Source organism: Anas acuta, chromosome 6 (genome assembly GCF_963932015.1).
Source record: "Anas acuta chromosome 6, bAnaAcu1.1, whole genome shotgun sequence".
Taxonomy (NCBI): Eukaryota; Metazoa; Chordata; class Aves; order Anseriformes; family Anatidae; genus Anas; species Anas acuta.
In genome coordinates, this window is record NC_088984.1 from 38603454 (window position 1) to 38622614 (window position 19161).

A 19161-nucleotide genomic window follows, 5' to 3' on the forward strand; every position below is an offset into this window, starting at 1 on the left:
CCCCAGCAGCGTCCATCCCAGGGATGTTGGTGTTAGATAGCTTGAAAATCAGCAGAGTAACACCTACACCCGCTCCAAGGAGCGCACAACAGCTTCTTTTCTGCTTTGTTTGCCTGGAGTGCCCAGACAGAAGCAGGCCCAGCCTGTTCAGAGAGTGAATCAGATCCTATGTGTACAGCTTCTCCCTTTTATTTGTGGGTTCTTCTCTTCTACAGACTCACAAAAGAAAGGCTCTAAAGAGGCAGAACAAAAAAAAAAAACACCTGGCAAGTACTCTACACAGAACTCAAGCCACCTGCTACATGCAACAAACCACTCCTACATCCAACTCTCTGCCACTGTTTTCTGCAAAAGGACTCCTTTGCACATCACATTTTATGAAGTTATTAGCATGTGGCTTCTCCAACCTCACCCAGAGCGCACACAAGCTCACAAAAATAGAGGATTTCTCCTCTATCAAGGAACTACAACTGGGAATGCAATGAAAACTTTAAAAATAATAATAATAAAAAAAAATCTTGCAAAAGAAAGCCAAAGTTCTTACCTCATGAAGAAAAACGTGTTATTTTTCTCTGCTGTTCTCCAAACACACTACTTTCCCCTACCTCACCCCCATCAGGCTAGAGGAAGCCCTCAGTGGTCAATTTAAAAGCTCACAGGTGCTAAAATGATAAGCAGAGAAGTATTATGGGTATGCTGGGGTAGCAAACCCTGCAGCAGAGGGGAGGGCTTACCTCAGGCAGGGTCCCAGAGGAGGTGAAATGCTTCAATCAAACTGAGGTCTACCAAAAAGCCCTACCAGCTCAAAATTCTTTACTTTTCTTATGCAAACTTTTAGAAATCTTAAGCCGCTAATGATATGCCTGTATTCTCCCTCTTGGCTGATCAATACATTTGGGGTATTTCTGTATTTGACCTTCGTTTTCCCCAAGTCGTTGTATGGAATACACATTTACCACCAGCCACGTAGCTTGGTACAGTCATCTTCAGAACAGAGCCCGGATCTACATCCTGGGCACATTCTCTATGTGTCTGCCTGTGGGAAAAGAAGGCTTACCTTTACTTCCTTTTGAGGGGATGAACTGTTATTATTATTATTATTATTATGATATTTTTTAACATTTCAAATGCTGTTTATGGAGGGCAGGGTGGAGGAAACATTTGCTTTTGCTCCAAGTTAGAACTTACCTTCTGTTATGATTCCAGATGCTGGAAGCAGGTTACAGAATAACAGTATTTTTCAGTTTACAACAAAAAGCTAACAGACAAACAATAAGGCAACAAACACACAAAAACAAACAAACAAAAAAAAAACAACTACTTCAATCTTAATCTACTTTATTTGTATAAAGCTGCATTCTTGACAAAATGAGAGGTTTTGTTTAAAAAGCTGTTCTACCTGCTCTAGTTTCCAAATGATTGTATAGACAGCAGTTTGAAAAATGTGAAGAAAATGCACTTTCTGAAATAAAGAACAATAATAAAGAAAGTACACTGCTAGGTTACAGATGTTTTGAACAGCTGATGGTAAGAAAGTCTTTCTCAAGACTTCTATTGCCTTGTTCTGGCTCCATGGGGCAGGACAGGTGGAAGAGTATCAGCTGTGCACAAGGAGGCTTTTGTTCTTCTAACTCTACTCAGAGGTTTTGGGTTGTGCTAGCGAAGGCTTCAGGCTAAGCTGTATCCCAGGGCTTTTCTGCAGGACAGGTGAGGAGGAATGTTGGCTTATTGTTCGCCTCTTTTTAGTTCAAACTGAAGCTGCAAGTGTATCTGAGTACCTGAGACAAGAATGTGTAACAGCATTGTTACTGGCACTGACTAGCTCTCAGAGCAGATGGGCACAGGGGAAGCCCCCACCACATCTTCCTCAGCCTCCTATAGAAGTAGCTGAGAAGTGGAAGGAGAGACCTAACCCAGTGAGGTTCACCAAGAAGCAGCCAGATTTCACAGTGGCTATCACATCCGTTGCCTATTCCATCTGGCCATAACACGAACTCTGTTTTTAGTAGCTGCATATTAAGCCCAGACACAAATTGTTTAGATCATTCATATGGAAATGGAATAATAATAGCCTAGCTTTGAACTTTTGTGCTCACACAAGCATTTTTCACCAGAAGCTTTCAAAATCAGTAGGTCTCCCCTTATACATACGTATTCCATAGAAATAGCCTTGTTCTTATTACCCCTGAAACTCAATACACGTTTCTTATGTAAGACAGAATAGTTTCAGCTATGGAGTTCCCAGTCTAAATATACAAATTAGACAAATCAAGATATGAGACCAGAAAAGAAAGGTGCTAGAGATCAGTGATGAGACAAAAACACTTCCACTCTCAGGCCCCACCACACTTTGCTGGATCACTCTCTCTTGAACTGCTTTACTTGCTCCAAATAGTTTTAATAAACCTACATTGAACTGGAAAATTATTCTACTGGGCCCCTCACATTCATCTTAGTAGGCTTTATGGACTTTTGAAATAGTTTTATTCCTTTCTTTGGTTCAAAAACAACAGAAATGATTCTTCAAAGGTGGAACTCATAGCTGGCCAGAAGGAGGTACAGGTACATCTGCTTCTAGTGGACTATTTTGACTCTTTAATACTGTCTTATAGCAGACATAAAATCACTTGCTCCCTTAGGTATCTCTACACCATTTGTTTAAATCTTGATGGCAACAGAATTAGGGTTTAGTCAAATTCTGAAACTGAGAAACAGCGTTTGCTGGAGTGTTCTTCAGTTCAGAGAAACAACTTGGTCCCATGCCACAGACAGTAAAGAGGATAGAAACTCATTTTCCTTACTATAGCACAGTGCTCAGCCATACAATATGCACAAGACCTGAATTGGGTTACATGATAACCTGTGTCCATTTTCAATGGAGAGCAGTACGTCATATCCCTTAATGCTGTGTAGTTATTAACTGAATTTATACAAATGCGAAATATTTTGAAAAGTAGAATAGCAAATGATTTTTATAGCTCATCTTCCAGAAAATATATATATAAACATGTGTATATATATATTGTTTAGGACAACTGAAATATTTGAGAATTTAGTCAATTTTGAGCAGTTTGTCAAAAAGTGAGAAAATTGCTGCGATTGTCAAAAGTTTCCAGTTTTTAGTTTTTAAGCAGTATTTTCCTTTCAAATAAACTAACTAAAGAGGGTCAAATGCCAGAGAATCCTAGAACAGTGGGCATGGAAGACTCCTTATGACTGAATTATGTGAGCTTGATCTGAACAAAATCGACTATGAGACACTTAGGGTAGTTTGCAGTGTGCCCGGTATGATGGACTTGTAGGTTCTGACTCACATACTGTTGTACTGCTCTGTGCTGCACCCTGAGGATGGGTGCCCTCTCTTCCCAGAGGCCACAGCTGCCCCAGCTCCCTGCAAATATGCTGGTGGCACAGAGCAGGTGTAACACTTGCCTTGAAGAACAGCTCCAGAGTGAGCCAGAAGAGCCCATCTCAAAGGCTGGCGGTTTCTGCTGTGGGAAGAAATGTGTGTTTTTCTTGGCCAGACTGCCCCCTCCAGCCCCCTGAAATGGTTTGAGACCTTTCTATCTGTTGTTACAGCCACAGGACACAGCAGCAGGTCAGAGAAGGAAACCTGAAAACCTGTCAGCCTCCTCAGTGCAATCACTCCTCTGGCCCTCCAGGCCTTGTTCACAAACCCATTTGAGCAAGGAAGGCCCCTGTGGGCTCCGGGGGGCTCTGGGCCTGGCTGAGGCCAGATGCAGCAACTCAGCTTTCTGTCCAAGCACTGGAGCAGCAAGAGAGAAAAATGAGTGGGAAACTGAATTTCCTCTGCTGAAAGATTAAAAAAAATAAATCCTCTAAATCAGGACAGAAACTGTTAGAAAATTACTTCCTCCTCCTCCCGCCCCCCCCCCCCCCCCCCCCCCCCCCCCACACACACTCCCTCGTCATAGGAGGCGAAACATGGAGGGAGCAGTAAAAAATGTTTAATTTTAAGTGATCCCAAATGAATTTTTTGGCTTGTCATGCAGGCTGCGAGCCAGTCCAGGATGAATGACAGTGACCCAGGCCAAGGTGAACAGACTGCCAGGGGCCACAGACAGAGGCAGGGAAAAAGCCACTTGCAAACATCGCTCCCCAGCACACTGTCAGGAACAGCTCCGTCTACAAGCACAGCTAACTCCTCTCAAGAACTGGCAGAACTGAAGAAGTCCCACAAAGTATTTTGGATCTGTCAAATCAGCCATTACCAAAGAAAAAATATGATGTGCTGGGTAATTTTTCCCCAACTCTAGCTGCATGATATAGTTAATCAGACAGAGGGGCGGTCATTATTACCATGGGAAATTATTTTTGCCATATTACACATGAAACACAGTACGGACTAGTAGGATGAGCTCTGGAGACTTTGTCCCGCACACTGCTATACACCTGGAGCGCTAAAACATGAATACTTGAGCAGTGGGATAGCACTAATTCCTGTAGAGAGAATGTGGGCACGGATCCCACAAGTTATGCCTGAAAAAGAGCTGATTAAGGATGCCAAGTTTTGTCCGTGTGTAAATTTACAGTTGGTGGCATTTCCACTGTAAGTGCCATTGTCAAGATTTTAGGATTGGATTGCAAAAAAAAAAAATGCATTTGACTGAAACTTGCCATTCAACTTCTCATCATTGCAGTAAAATACCATACTGTACCAAGAATGAAAAGAGAGAGAGAGAGAGAGAAAACAACAACATTTAGCAGGTTTTAAAATTATGCAGATATTTTTAATGGCTTGGAGTATTCAGACACTCACTCATATGTCAGAAAACAGATTTGATTTATAGGAATGACATTTGGCAGAGCAATTAATCCATACTATGTTCTAATCATGTTTGGTACTAGGAGAGGGAAAAAAAAAGTCAAACTTAGGTTTAAAGCTGACTGTGCCAGGAATTATTTTCAAGAAGGCTCAGAAGGGTTTTTAGTAAGCTCAAGGACAAAATCTGGTCTTTTATTCCTTCCCTACTCCACCACCCACCATGAGAATGAAGATTGCATCCCATTTCCTAGTTGAAACTCAACAATTCAATCTTCTTGTCTCCACTGGGATTGAAATGGGAGTCTGGACCTCTTTGGTTGCTAAGCAGAAAAAAGCTCTTTCCCACGTTATTCCTCAACCTCAATGAGACTGCCTAAATGAAATCTAAGGAGGGAAAATATGGATAGTTCCTCAAAAAAATGCTGGGTTTCATCAGGCAGAGCAGGGATTTGCCTTTGTGTGACTGCCCTTTGGCCTGATTTGGGGCAGAGCTCTTGTTTTTACTAGAATAAAACTTCCACTTGTCTCCATTTTGTCCCCAAGTTTTCCATCTCAGAAATGTTTCCTGAGATGCCACTGTACAGCTTCTCATCCAGCACTGCTTAGATCTTCACTGCCGGAGCATTTACAGTTGCCTGGGGCTTCTCATGCCCAGAGAGCATTGCCACTGCTCCAGTACCTGTGGCAGCTTGCATTAAGGCAGAGGCCCAGGACCAAAGCCGCAGCTTCCCTCCCGTGGACTCAGCGGGATCTTCTTGTTTCAGGCTCTGGGACCCTGTGTCCCTGAGAGGGGTGTTCTGCTGAGACCCGACACGCTTACTCACTGCTCACTTCACCAGCAGATCTTCTGAGTGCCTGTTCTCTCCTCTCGGTATGCCCATGGCTACCGACACCTTCCTTTTGCTGGGATGGTTTTGTACGAGTATCGCCTCTGTTGCCTTTATTCCCATCCCTGACATTGATTTCTGCAGGGAGGAGACACAACCTTGTGTTTATCATCCAGCTTGACAGACATGACCCTTAAGAAAAGCTTCTCTGACAAATCCATTAGAGATTACAAGAGCAAGCACTGCATGGTAGCTTTTTACTTACAGACTTTGCAGAAAATGCAAGTTAGCTCACGCAGTGACTGCACCGTGTCTAACACAAAGCTAGTGCCAGTTTTGCCAGAAGAAATCTTTCCTAGAGCCTATTTTGTCTCAAATCTCTCAGAATTAAAGCTGACAGCTGTTCCACAAAACACCAACGCTAGACACATAGCTGAGTTTGTACCATGGACTGCTCACCACTAGTGGCTCACCAACAAATGAAAAAAAAAAATCTACACTTCATGTGATTATTCTGTTCTTCTTGGTTGGTTGGTGTTTTGAATTATTATTTTAAAAACCATACCTCTTCTTTCCACTAACTCTATTACCTTTTCTTCATACCCCAACTCCTGCTTAATTCATTCACAGATGAAAACATATTCCTCTACACTCCTTCCAGAATAGCTTTAAAAAGCCAAGGTTACACTTTTAAGGCAAATAAATAATTATTTCAGCAGACTGGTTTTAACACCTGCTACGAAGATTGCAAAACCACTCACATTCTACCTATAACTCAATTTTCTCACACTCATAACTCAGAAAATATTTGCCTCTGGGTTTAATAGCTTCCATATTCTTTTCTGTCTGAAGATGTATCGTTAAATATTATTACTACTGGAGGTATGTTTGGGCAACGTCTTTCAGCCGTACTTGAATTAAAGGGAGAGAGAAGAAAAATTCTGACCAGATGCACTATTTTTGGAAGATGGCTACAAAAAACCAGCTGATGACCTAAGCTAGCTTCTGCTGAAAATTATACCTCTAGGAAAGAGGAAGGTAGGAGAGAAAAGTTCAGAGACACTGAGGAGTGACTTTGGGGTCTGCTGTAGGAGCCATGGACTCCTGCAGCAGCCAAGCAAGGCCTCAGCCCCCCATAAGTTTGCTCTGCCCCGAGCCAGCCATCCCAGCCCACCAGGGAGTGCATGGGAAGCCTGTGCAGGGGGAATGTAGTGCCCTCAGGGAAAGGGGGTGTACACCAGCACCCATCAAACAATCAAAATACAGTACAGTCAAACATCAGCGTTAGGAACTGGAGCAAAAAAAAAAACAGAGGCAAAGCCATTGATCTTGTGACTTTTTCTGCCCATAAATATGCCAGTGGAGTGTCCCTCAAAACCCATGCATGAAATCCCTCACTGCCATAGCTGAGAGACTCCTACATTTTGCCATGATGGGTAAGCAGGGAGGCAGTGACAGGACAGGCAGCAAAGCTCATTCACTTCCAGGGCTGCCCAATCTCTACCCCACACCAGGAGCACCCATACAAACACCCCGGACCTACACCCCTTGGGTCACAAGCTGGCTGGGCTGGCCTGGAGCAGGGGAGCAGGGCCACAGTCTCCCTGGTGCGAAGACTGATGGTTTGTGTCCAGTCTTTCTGCTGGAAAAACTCCTGCCCATCCAGCTGTTGCTCCCTGAGTTCTGGGGCAGCCCCGCGCTCGCTTTGCCCCTTCCCCACAGCCAGCCCTCGTTTGAGCGCCGACTGATCTCCGTACGGTGCTGCGAACTGCTCCACTTCTGCTTTGCAAAGCCAGCTGGTGGATGGGTTACCCAAGGCATGAATTCACAGATTACTTACAGTGCAAACATTCTGACAAAAAAAAAAAAAAAAAAAAAAGCCATAAAACAAAAATAGGGAATAATATCCAAATGTGGCATTTCAGGCGGAGTATCTCAGGCTATTGCCCTCCCACACAAGTTCTTAGCTGAAACTGGAGCAGATAAAGACCCCAAACCTCACATCCTTCCACATGCAAGTATCTTGAGGTCTGATCCAGTGCTCAGCTGAGTCAAGAGAAAGACTTCTGTTTGCTTCGTTAGGCCACAGTAAGTATGCTCTGCCTGAACTTGGAGTCTGATTCATGCATTTTCACATCTAACGTGATATTTTGCTATGCAAACTTTCAATTATACCTGCCTGAAATCTCCTAGATTTGATAGTAATTGGTGCTTTTTCCTTGTACTGACAGAGACAGACAGCATCTGAGTAGTCATTATCTCCCGCAGAAGTACACAAACTGGTAAGTGTTTCAGGTTTGATGTTACAACTGCTCACTGTCACCTTGGTATCTGCTGCTGCCAGTTATTCCCTCTGCAAACTCTTTGTCAGAGCACTTACGTTTTTGCTGGAGAGCTTTCAAGTTCTCTTTGCGAGTTGAAATCCACATCACACACACGCACACAGGCATGCACACAGTCTGCTTTAAATATCATAAACAAATGATACCACGAGCCTTTGCAAAGCATCTTAAAGAACTGTTTTCTTCCACAGGATAACGTATGTGGATTTTTCTGAGGAAGCCTTACATTTTTATTTTTTATTTTTTTTTTTTAATAATAGGAAATAGGTGTTTCCTCAGTGCCTGAATTTTGAAGTCTGGAGTGCGGATTCTTCAATAGATGTGGCAGCATGTGGGTATTCTCTCCTGTTTTAGAACTCAAGTTGCTATAACAACCCACAGCATCTGCTCAATACGGTACCTAAGTGTCTTTTTTTTTTTTTTTTCCCCTTCCTTTCCTTTCGGGTCTCCTATTCTTCTGAAGTAGTCAAGTGCTTTGCTTTGGTTTTTATTTAAGGAGCTAGCTTCTGCTCTGATGTCTATATGCAGAATGACCTGAAAGAAAACAAAACCTGTGCTGAAAAGATCACAAGTTTTAGAGAGTATCTGGCCAAGTGGGATGAGTTCTGTGCTCAGCCCAGTTCCTGACAAAGTCAAGATTCACCAGTTCTGTGACATGAAATTGAAATTAAGTGCTACAGCATGTGGCAGTGTGGGTTTCTCTGATGAATGATGGACAAATAATGGACACTATCAGGGAGCCACTGACAGAACAAGAGCCAAGAGATGGACAATCTGGTCTTGCCTCTAACTGGCTTTGTATAATTATTTTGTTTCCTACTTAACAACCACTTTCCTCTCCACTTTTTAATCTCTTTGATTTTTAATGAAATGGATTGATTTTTTTTTTTTTTTTCCAGAGGGGAAAAAAAAAGAGAACATTTTTCATTCGTACCAGAACAGCAATACCACACAGGCATTGTAGTTTGGATATCCCACCCTCCTATGTGGGTTAGCTGCCCAGGTTTCTTGCTTCATCATTCAGGACTCCTTGTGAAAGAGGAGCTGTCACTGCTGGCAACCCCGGCTGCAGTGGCAGTGCATCATGGAAAGAGCAGAGCAGCTGCTATGTCCTACATACAGAAGAGAATGGAAATGCAGCTGTGGATCCCGGGAAGTGGACAGGATGCTGGCCTTAATGGAAATATTTCTGGTTTAGGATAAAATATTTTTATCTGAGTTTTAAAAAATGCTTAGTATTTTCTATCCATGTAAGTCTCTTTCATTAGAATTTGCTTTGCACTTAAAATGCTTTCCAAAAAAGCATTTGGATTTTCTGATCAGCTCAGCTCTGAAATGCTGCTACAACCAGCAGTGCTGGGCATAGGCAGGTTTGTCCAGGCCCCGTCACAATGGCTTGTCAGAAACCAGGAAGGGAGATGACATTTCTTGGAGGCTTCAGGCCACGCACACTTAATCCCTCAGGAGGGATGGAGCAATGTTCATGATAATGCGCAGCACAACCAACTCTGCCATTTGCAGTTATGCACACAGATAACTTGTAAATAACTGAGGATCCAGCTGCCCTGTCCTGACACCTGTACCTTTGTGTTTCCCTGCACCTAGATACAGAGCAATATCTGGACCTACTGAGGAGAGCCAGACATTGGCTAGGCGTCCTTCACCTCATATATGGACTTTCAGGGCCAACTTTAAGTCATCCGGTGCCATGAAAGCTCCCACGAGGGGCAAGCAACCTGGTTTCCCATTTGTCTCAGGAAGCACAAGATAATTTTCTCAGAAATCACACCTTTATCCTTCAAAGCTTCTGTGTATATTTGGTAACTTTTACATATGTCATTTCTGTACGACAGCCACAGCTCCCACCTGGAGTTTTGCAACATTGTCCACATGTTACCTTTCCTGAAGGATATAAATGTGTTACTGATACTATTTTCGTACTACAGAGAGAAAGTGAGAGGAAAAGAAAGCAGAAGGAATGAAGTTGCGTGCCAACTGTGGCTCACCTTGTGCTGCAGAAACGGAAGGCAGAAGATCCTCCTTTCCCTCTTACCTTGCAAACACACAGAGATGGGGTCTCTCTCCCCAGGCACGGGGACAAACACCACCCTGAGCCAGTGACCTTGCTGCTGTCTGCCTGCCGAGATGTGTGTGCTGTCCCTCCTTGCCCGCAGCTGGTCGCAGCAGCCTCAGACTAGGCAGCCCTGGGGTGGTGACACTCCAGTGACAGAGGACTAGTCTTGTTCTGCCTCTTCAGCGTAGAGGTAGGCACGCTGCCCTTCCTGCACAGACAGGGACAAACGCTGCCCCTCAGCATGGTCTCCATCCCTGTGGAAGTACAGAAGCACAAAAGCAATTATAGCTATTGCAGAGATCGTGCAAACTGAAGTAAACGTGGGCAGGGGGGCCCCAGGGAAGATTTCAGTGTTCAGATAAGGGTCACATTTAAGAGCCTGTACAGTGTGAGGCCCAGATCAACAGAACTGGGCTACGAAGCAAAACCATCTCCAACATGCATCCACATGGCTCTGTTACAGGACAACGACACCCTGCTAATCTCCTTCAGCTTTCCCTGCGTTGCTGTAAGTCAGCACAGGTTAGCCTTGCTGTGCTGATTTACACCAGCTGAGGACCTGGTGTTCAGTATAAAGAACATGCGATAAACCATTACACCACTAACCTAATTAAAGAACCTTAACACGCCGTTAACCCATGAAGACATTCCCAAAGACTGGTTATTGGAATCTCAAGATTCCCATTCAGTGGAAGACAGGTTCCTACCTAGTGGGAAACACAGCCACACACTGGTTGCTAGTGTGATGAAAAGATCTTATCTGAATATTTTAAGTAGACAAATCTATTTATCTTTGCTTTACTAAGAGCTTTTCTTACTGATTTGGGCAGGAAAGAAGCTGTGTAAGCACCTGCTCATTCAGCACTTTTTCTAAAACCCAGGATTAACTGGATGCTACTCCAAAATCTGAGCAGGAGAAAATACAGCTACAGTCAGATTTTATTATTACTAATGCTCTGAATAAAGTAACACGATCTGACCCAGGGCTTCAATTCCCAGGTAGAGGTCATAAACAAAATAAATATTAAGATATCTTTCAGTGGTAGTTTTGATCACAAATGATTAAAACTCCTTATGAGAAGTCCAGTAAATTTTGTCTTGAAATCTACCTTTTAAAGTTTTATTTTAAACTCCACTACTAGATATTCATTCTTGTTTTGCCACGGTTTGAGTCCTGACAAGTCCATCAATTTCCTGGTCGCATCTCTGCATTGATATTTAGAAACCAAACCTCCAAAATGACAGTTGCCTTCTTTGTATCGCGGTGACCTAAAATCCTGGTAACAAATGTCCCGATCAGTATAGCTGCTCTCTAAATTAGGATCCAGAATGGGGGATCTGTCCCACTGGAGATTTCGGGAGGTCACACTGGGTGCAGGGGAAAGCATTCTGTCTGATGATTAGGCAAAATTACAAATACACTTACACACCAGGTACCATTTTTAGCTCTTTGCAGTAGGGTTCAGTGGCATTACAGCCTGGACTCCTCCATATCTGTAATCAGGACAGACAGCTTGTTAAGTAATTCTTCTGCAATCCAGCAAGGAGAACAGAAGAGATTGCCTGTGCTCCTTGGGCAGGTTGGGACCAAATGCAGACCAAGAGATGTTTAAAAGTATTTTCATTAGGCAGCATTTCCAGCTGTACCAATAACACTGTTCAAAATGGAAAGCAATTCTCTCCCTGGCACCATTTCAGAAGATTTATAATGCATTATTCTAATTACTGCCTGATGAATAATCCTGGAATGCTAGCTGGGAAGTTTGCAGTGCATATTACCACCACGCTGGTATACTGTACTTGTTGTGATGTCTAGTATCTCTAGGTTAGAAATGAGTGAAAGCATCCTTTGCCACTGATGGAGACACAGCCCTCTAGCATGCAAGCTGAAGGTCCACACATCAGTGTGCCACAGCTACAGGCCCAAGGTCATTTTTGTGCTCAATCAGTCTAGACCAGTTGCCAAATATGTCTTCTGATTACTCCAGATCATTTTAGATGATGATTTCATTGAGTCTTTCCAGAAATTCATAGAACTCTTCCAGATTACATTAACTCCTTGCAGTGCTGTGTTACAACGATTGCCTGATCACACAAAGGTCAGAGTCTCCTTTATCAAGGCCACAAGTAGATCCGTATCTGCTTCTAGCAATTCAAACTCCTTCAGAGGTCTGATTAATTCCTTCTTTTCGCTTTCCCAAGCTCCTGGCAGTGCCTGGGATCTCCCTGTTCCCAAACACCACCAAGAACTTCATCCTCATCACATCACAGCCCTGCTTTGGCAGTCCAGGGGGTGCAGAGCCTTCAGCAGGCTGCAGGTATGAATGCTTTGGCTGGTATTCATGGTATTCAATAAACTTAACCCCCCCCCCCTTCTCTCTCTCTCTCTCTCTTTTTTTCTCTTTTAAGAAATAGCTATTTGACATAAACATCTTTGTTTGGCATATCACTAGGAGATCTGCTGCTAATTATAATGCTGAACCCAGATGCTGGTGGAGGAAATTAATCTACGTCCTGCGTAGCTTGTTGGGCTTGTTTTAGTAGGTTTGCCAAATATTTAGTGAAACCCTCATATGACTTTTATTATCTGGAGATAGATATTAAAGGGCCAAATACTGTTCTCATTCTCACTGGTGTAAATCTAGACAGCTCCATGGAGGGAAATAAATATAGTTACATTACTATGGATTTACATGACGTTAGTCAAGATTTACAGTACTGTAAATCCTCAAGAGGGGAACTAGGAAGCTAAACCACAAATACTTTATCATCTAAACCTGGTCTCTTGTCTCAACAGCTGAAAAAGTTTCAGTCCTGAGCAAAATGCCAGTATCCAGCATTTACTTTACTACACTGAAATATAGAAATAACTATTTATTTTTTTTTCTTTTCAAGTTGGCCTACACTTGTGGAATAAGTGACGTCGAAACAACTCTGTTCAGAAAGACAAAAGCGTTTAATGACAAAACACTTCAAGCTCCAAGCTGTTCCTGGGGCCAAAGAGCCTGGTTTTCCTCTCTGATGTACCTGCTGCTCCCACAGCACCCCGTAACACCCCCTACATCAGCAGCAGGGGAAGGCCATCATCAGGGAAGCTGTCTGCACAGAAAGGGTGAGCCCAGGGTGAATGCTGGTCTCCCAGACCTGAAGTGCCAGGAGTAACAGGTGAGCTCACCTGGGCCCAAGGGATGCTCCCGCTCCCCCAAAGCAAAGCATTGCAGTAGGAAAAATGTTCCAACCAACTAAAGAAGAAAATACATGTTCCGGCTGCAGAAAAATCCACTTTTTCTGTGCAGAAAGCATTAGCTTTTGTTACTGTCCCCTTTCTCCACCCATGTGTACTACATCGTAGTTTCCTGTTGCACAACTGGGAGGGAGGGAACCACCAAAATAACTGGTATTTCCCACGTAGAAATGGAAGCTTTTGACTCTAAGCTTCAAACTAACTTAAGAAAGAAAAAAGAAAAAGAGAAAAGAGAAAAAGAAAAAAAAAAAAACAGAAAAGAAATAAATAGAAGAGTGAACCTTTAAACCAAATATCCCTGACGTCAGTGTTCCCCAAACTGAAGCAAATCTATGTTGTGAAAAGTGTATTTTCCGTGAGAAATAAAACTGACAGAAAATTTCCCACCCTGCTCTCAGACAAAGCTTAGTAAGCCAGAAGAGCATCCCTGTATGCCAGCTGACATTTAAGGCAGCAGTATCATTTGAGCAATACAGACCTAAAGGCAGGAAATTTCCTAAGGAAAAAAAAAATCCTGCTGAGAGATGATAACATCTGGTACAATGACAGGTTATTAACCCCAGCTGGTCATCGGTGGTAGGAAATGCCATAGCCCTCACCTGGAGTGGTGACTATAGGAAGAAAATAGGGATTTATATTATATTTATTTTTGGATGTGGTCTACCTTGACTTCAGTAAGGCTTTAGACAACGTTCCCCACAGCATTCTCCTCAAGAAACTGGCTGCTCTTGGCTTGGACTGGCGTACGCTTCGTTGGGTTAGAAACTGGCTGGATAGCTGGGCCTGAAGAGTTGTGGTGAATGGAGTCAAATCCAGCTGGAGGCCAGTCACTAGTGGCGTTCCCCAGGGCTTGGTGCTGGGGCCAGTCCTCTTTAATATCTTCATCGATGATCTGGATGAGGGCATTGAGTGCACCCTCAGTAAGTTTGCAGACAACACCAATTTAAGTGCATGTGTTGATCTGCTTGAGGGCAGGAAGGCTCTGCAGGAGGATCCGGATAGGCTGCACCGATGGGCTGAGGCCAAGTGTATGAAGTTCAACAAGGCCAAGTGCCGGGTCCTGCACCTGGGGCGCAACAACCCCAAGCAGAGCTACAGGCTGGGAGATGAGTGGTTGGAAAGCTGCCAGGCAGAGAAGGACCTGGGAGTGATGGTGGACAGTCAGCTGAATATGAGCCAGGAGTGTGCTCAGGTGGCCAAGAAGGCCAACAGCATCCTGGCTTGTATAAGAAGCAGTGTGACCAGCAGGGCTAGGGAGGTGATCGTCCCCTGGAACTCGGCTCTGGTGAGGCCGCACCTCGAGTACTGTGTTCCGTTTTGGGCCCCTCGCTACAAGAAGGACATTGAGGTGCTTGAGAGAGTCCAGAGAAGGGCGACGAAGCTGGTGAGGGGTCTGGAGAACAAGTCTTACGAGGAGCGGCTGAGGGAGCTGGGCTTGTTCAGCCTGGAGAAGAGGAGGCTCAGGGGCGACCTTATTGCTCTCTACAGATACCTTAAAGGAGGCTGTAGAGAGGTGGGGGTTGGTCTGTTCTCCCACGTGCCTGGTGACAGGACGAGGGGGAATGGGCTAAAGTTGCACCAGGGGAGGTTTAGGTTGGATCTTAGGAAGAACTTCGTTACCGAAAGGGTTGTGAGGCACTGGAACAGGCTGCCCAGGGAAGTGGTGGAGTCACCATCCCTGGAGGTCTTCAAAAGACGTTTAGATGTAGAGCTTAGTGATATGGTTTAGTGAAGGACTTGTTAGTGTTAGGTCAGAGGTTGGACTTGATGATCTTGAGGTCTCTTCCGACCTAGAAATTCTGTGATTCTGTGATAAAGTAATGATATACATTTGTAATTTAAATAGATACTCTCTGCTACTCTCTGTGGAGCTGTTTGCCACCCGCATTTGCTCTGCATTTTGCCCACACTACACAGGTTTAATTTTCAAGTGTCTTTTCCAAGCCAGGAGGGGCAAAAGTAATTTAATACTGTAGCAGGCAGGTTAAGTATCCTTCCATGCGGCAGCAAACACTTATCCTTTATGACAGACGTGTCTGAACAGCAGAGGGTATGTTCACCTTTGATGTGGGTTTGGAAAGCTCCAGTGCTTTGTGTACTCTTTTGGGCTAAAGCAAATACAGCATAATTTGCCTTTCTGCAGCATGGGTCCAACTCAAGCTAGAATTTGGCAAACCAAAACAATGCTAATAAAGCCTGAGTGAAGGAAAACCGAATATTCATGATTTGCATGGCAGGATCTCCTACACTCCTTTGGACGTTACAGTGAAAACGGGACCTTAGACTTGCAGCACCCTGCTAAAAGCCCTGCTACACACCACAGGTCCCCAGGATCAGGCAGGAATACGTTGTTACCTGCATCGACCTGTCCATCTGGAGCTACCCTGTGGGCTTCAGAGTGCTAGCGAAGCAGGCTGGTGGGGCCTTCCTCAGAGGAAGAGGAAGAGCAGGCCAAGCCAGCCTGGGAAGAGCAGCCTCTTCCCGCTTCAGCTGCCTGGGGATGGAGGAACGACGGGGAAACCCTGCTCAGCTTCCCCCTAGATGAGAAAGGATGTCAGGCACTTCGCTGCCATGCTGCCACACTGGGTGATAGACCATGTAAATACACCTGATACTTAAAATATACGGAGGGAGCAGTCAGGAGAACTGGAAAACCACCAGAGACACTGCTACCTTACTGCTTGCTCTCTTGGGTACTGGGACGGCGTCGGACATGCTCGTGGAACCAGGAAAACTGAAAAGAATCAGAGACAAATACCAACACATTTCATCTCAACTGAAGGGCCCCAGAGCTCTGCTTCACCTGACAGGGGCTGGGCTGGGGGCAGAGGCTGGGGTCTCCAGCCCCGTCGTCCCACCCAGGGCCTACAGGGCTGCCCACGGGGTGTGACATGCAGCCCAGCCAGAACCCCCCATAACATAAACAGAGCAGGGTACAGAGCATCTTACCCAAAACAACTCCATCTGATCAGTCAGCTAGATTTAGGGTGAATCAAGCAAAAAATAACAGCTTCTGTTTGCTTGAACAAACCAAGTCAGAAATTATGGCCATAGTGATCTGAAACATTTAGATATTTCTCATGATAAACTTACAAAATTCAGGCAAAGTCAACATTTCTTCCTTTTGGCAGAAATTACATTTACCATCATAAAAGTCTTATGAGTGGAAGATTTCCAGTAGGCATTTTCTACCAAACAGACGCACTTACCAAAGACTATTTTAACTTAATTGTCCGACTTTCCAAGCTGTGGCAGAGACCTTTTTAAATTTTTGCCCATCTGACTAACAACTGCCTTTACAAACCAGGCAAAAATATTTCCTAGATACTGTACATACCACATCTGACAAATGGCACAACTTATGGAAAGGGAAAGAAAACTGCATCCCGCTGAAATTCTTGCAAAATTGTGATAAAACATCAACATTGGGCCCTGGTTGTGGAAAATACCCCCATTTAAGAGACCCATTTAAGAGATGTGCACATGCACATCTGACTGTAAAGCAATGGGAAAGAAGCACACGTTCAAAGTACTTGATTGAAAGCTGATCTGAAGAACTTCATTAAAAAAAAAAAAAAAAAAAGAAAGAAAGAAACGGTTCGCTCACCAGTTCTGTCTGAGTAAGGTTTGCTCTATCTGAGAGAGCTCAAGCAGCTTCCTGGGTGCATTAGTGCATCAAAGGGTGCAGAAAACCATCGTGGTGCTTTGCCTGTGCCCCAGCCTGGGGCAGAGAAGCCCCGGGCTATTCTGAACATTCACAAATGGAGTCAGGGTATAGAGGCTACACTTTACAAACCAGTCCAGCTCCCAGTCTGGAGAGAGAGGCAGAGCTGGAGACTGTACAATTTCTTTCTAAATTGCGACAGGATTTCCAGAATCCCAGAAATCACAGCAGAAATTTGGTTGCCCTACATTTGAGGAACCTAACTTCAGGTGGGCAACCTGCTCTGACAGATTTTGCATTACCATGCCAAACTGTACTTGCTAACGCTTCACATCAAAGCGCAGGTGCACGCATACATGTGCGAGTGGCAAACCAGGACTCTGAGCCCTGATCCAGTTGGAGCTGGATCCAAGGAAGCATGGGACACTGCCAGGGTTCGAACATGAGGCTTGGCTCCGGAAAGGATGGGAACCACTAGACGACACACTTCTTTGGCACAGGTGGAGCCCAACCCCAGAGATCTGGAAGACGACCAAGTACCGACAAGCCACTGCAGCCGGCGTTCAACAGAGCTTCACACAAGCGTCCTCCCGTAACCTTCTTGCTTTACAACCATTTGCACAGCGAAACAGCGGTAGCAAACTGCAATCCGAAGAAGAGTGAAATTTTCAGACATCAGTGGGACATGCGGCCCTGCAGAATAATTCTACCTAAACGTAAATTTTGTCCGATTATCTTCTGGCATACTTATGACTGTCATCCAGCCCGCAATGACTGCTATCAGTGTAGTAAGCTAATAGAGCTGAAATGTTAACTAAGATTATTGATAGTGCCCTGTATCTAGTCCATTATAATCTCTGCCTAGAGATTGTGGAGTTCATAATAGCTAGCAATAAAATATTTTTGTCCATAAAGGAGGAAGATAATCACTACACGTCAACTTTGCTCAAAAACACTCAACAGCTTAAAAATTCTAAATATACTAACCTTGTTTCGACTAATACAGCATTATTGCTTCACAAAGAGTTCCTTGCACTGTCCTTTTAGTTACAAATTATGTTTTTTCAAGGACAACTTAATACAGAGTCATTTAAATTGCTGGCATTTATATCTCTAATAAACTGCAGCCCGATAATCACAGACTATAAAGGATTATTTTTTCTCTTACATTATCACAGAGCAGCTGTAAAAGTACAAAATCCACAGAACTGTGTGTACCCAGTCCTAATGACAAACACAGAGCCTCATCCTTCTGGCCTGAGCAAAACCTGGTAGGCTGTCCTCCTGGAAAAAAAAAAAAAAAAAGAAAAAAAAGACTAAGATGGTTGTTCCCCTCAAATATTTACTCATACATCTTCACTTCTCAAATCAGATGCCAGGCTCCTGCTGCTTCTTCATTTTCAGGAGTACATTTTTTTTTCAGGAGTATATTTTTCTTTTTTTTTTTTTCGCTTTAACTCTTCTGGCGCCCTGCACGAACAGGAACACCTGGTGCAGCCACCAGGTTTACACCAGGAAGGGGCTGGCAGAAGAGCTGCCACTTCTGTTTTACAAGAGTGATTCGGGCGTTGGCACTTACATACATGGAGGGCCTCTTTTACTTCCTCCCCAGGACATGTTTTACTGACCTATTTATTATGCCTTCATTTCACTTAGGGTGAACAGAAACACCCTGTTTGCATTCGCTTTTATACCCAGATCCACCAAAAGCACGGGAACTAAAGTTACCTGATCCTGCGGGGACACAAGGGCGGACCTCACTGAGTTTACCCTGTGCCCAGCTATGCCAGGGGTCCTCCTCCAAACATCAGTGTAAATGCCATAAACTCTGCGCTGGGCAGTTGGATGAAAACCTACCAGTGCAATGTGCTTTCTCCACCCTGTTTCCACTTACCTTGAGAGCCAGCCATTAAATCCATCTTCCCCATACCTCTGTAAGGTTCTCCTTTGTCCTCCCTTTCTTGGGTGCCCTTTTCCCCTTTCTCTTTCTGTTGGCTAAATTCAAGCCAAGAGATGAGTTTTTAAGAGGAAAAAATCAGAAGAAAAATATGTCCTGGGCCAAAACAGAGCCAGGACAGGTCTGTCAGCAAGCAGGGCACACGCTCCTGCTGACACAGAGGGAATGGGATCGCTGGCAGGGCACCAAGGGGAGCAGGGGCTGCCCAGAGCGCTGTGTCCCACAGGTTGAGATGGCCTCTCTCTGCTAACAGACTTTCCTGGCCTT

General features: G+C 44.3%; 2 long non-coding RNA genes across 2 annotated transcripts in view; both read right to left on the reverse strand.

Annotated features, from left to right (window-relative positions):
* The window catches only part of LOC137858620 (uncharacterized), a 17659-nt gene extending 17007 nt beyond the window's left edge, over positions 1 to 652 (reverse strand). Inside the window, exon 1 of the long non-coding RNA XR_011097889.1 lies at positions 545 to 652. This is a non-coding gene — a long non-coding RNA (uncharacterized lncRNA). The remainder of the gene's footprint in view (positions 1 to 544) is intronic.
* Positions 653 to 18105: 17453 nt separating this feature from the next.
* LOC137858622 (uncharacterized) overlaps positions 18106 to 19161 on the reverse strand; it is a 35293-nt gene continuing 34237 nt past the window's right edge. Inside the window, exon 3 of the long non-coding RNA XR_011097893.1 lies at positions 18106 to 18221. This is a non-coding gene — a long non-coding RNA (uncharacterized lncRNA). The remainder of the gene's footprint in view (positions 18222 to 19161) is intronic.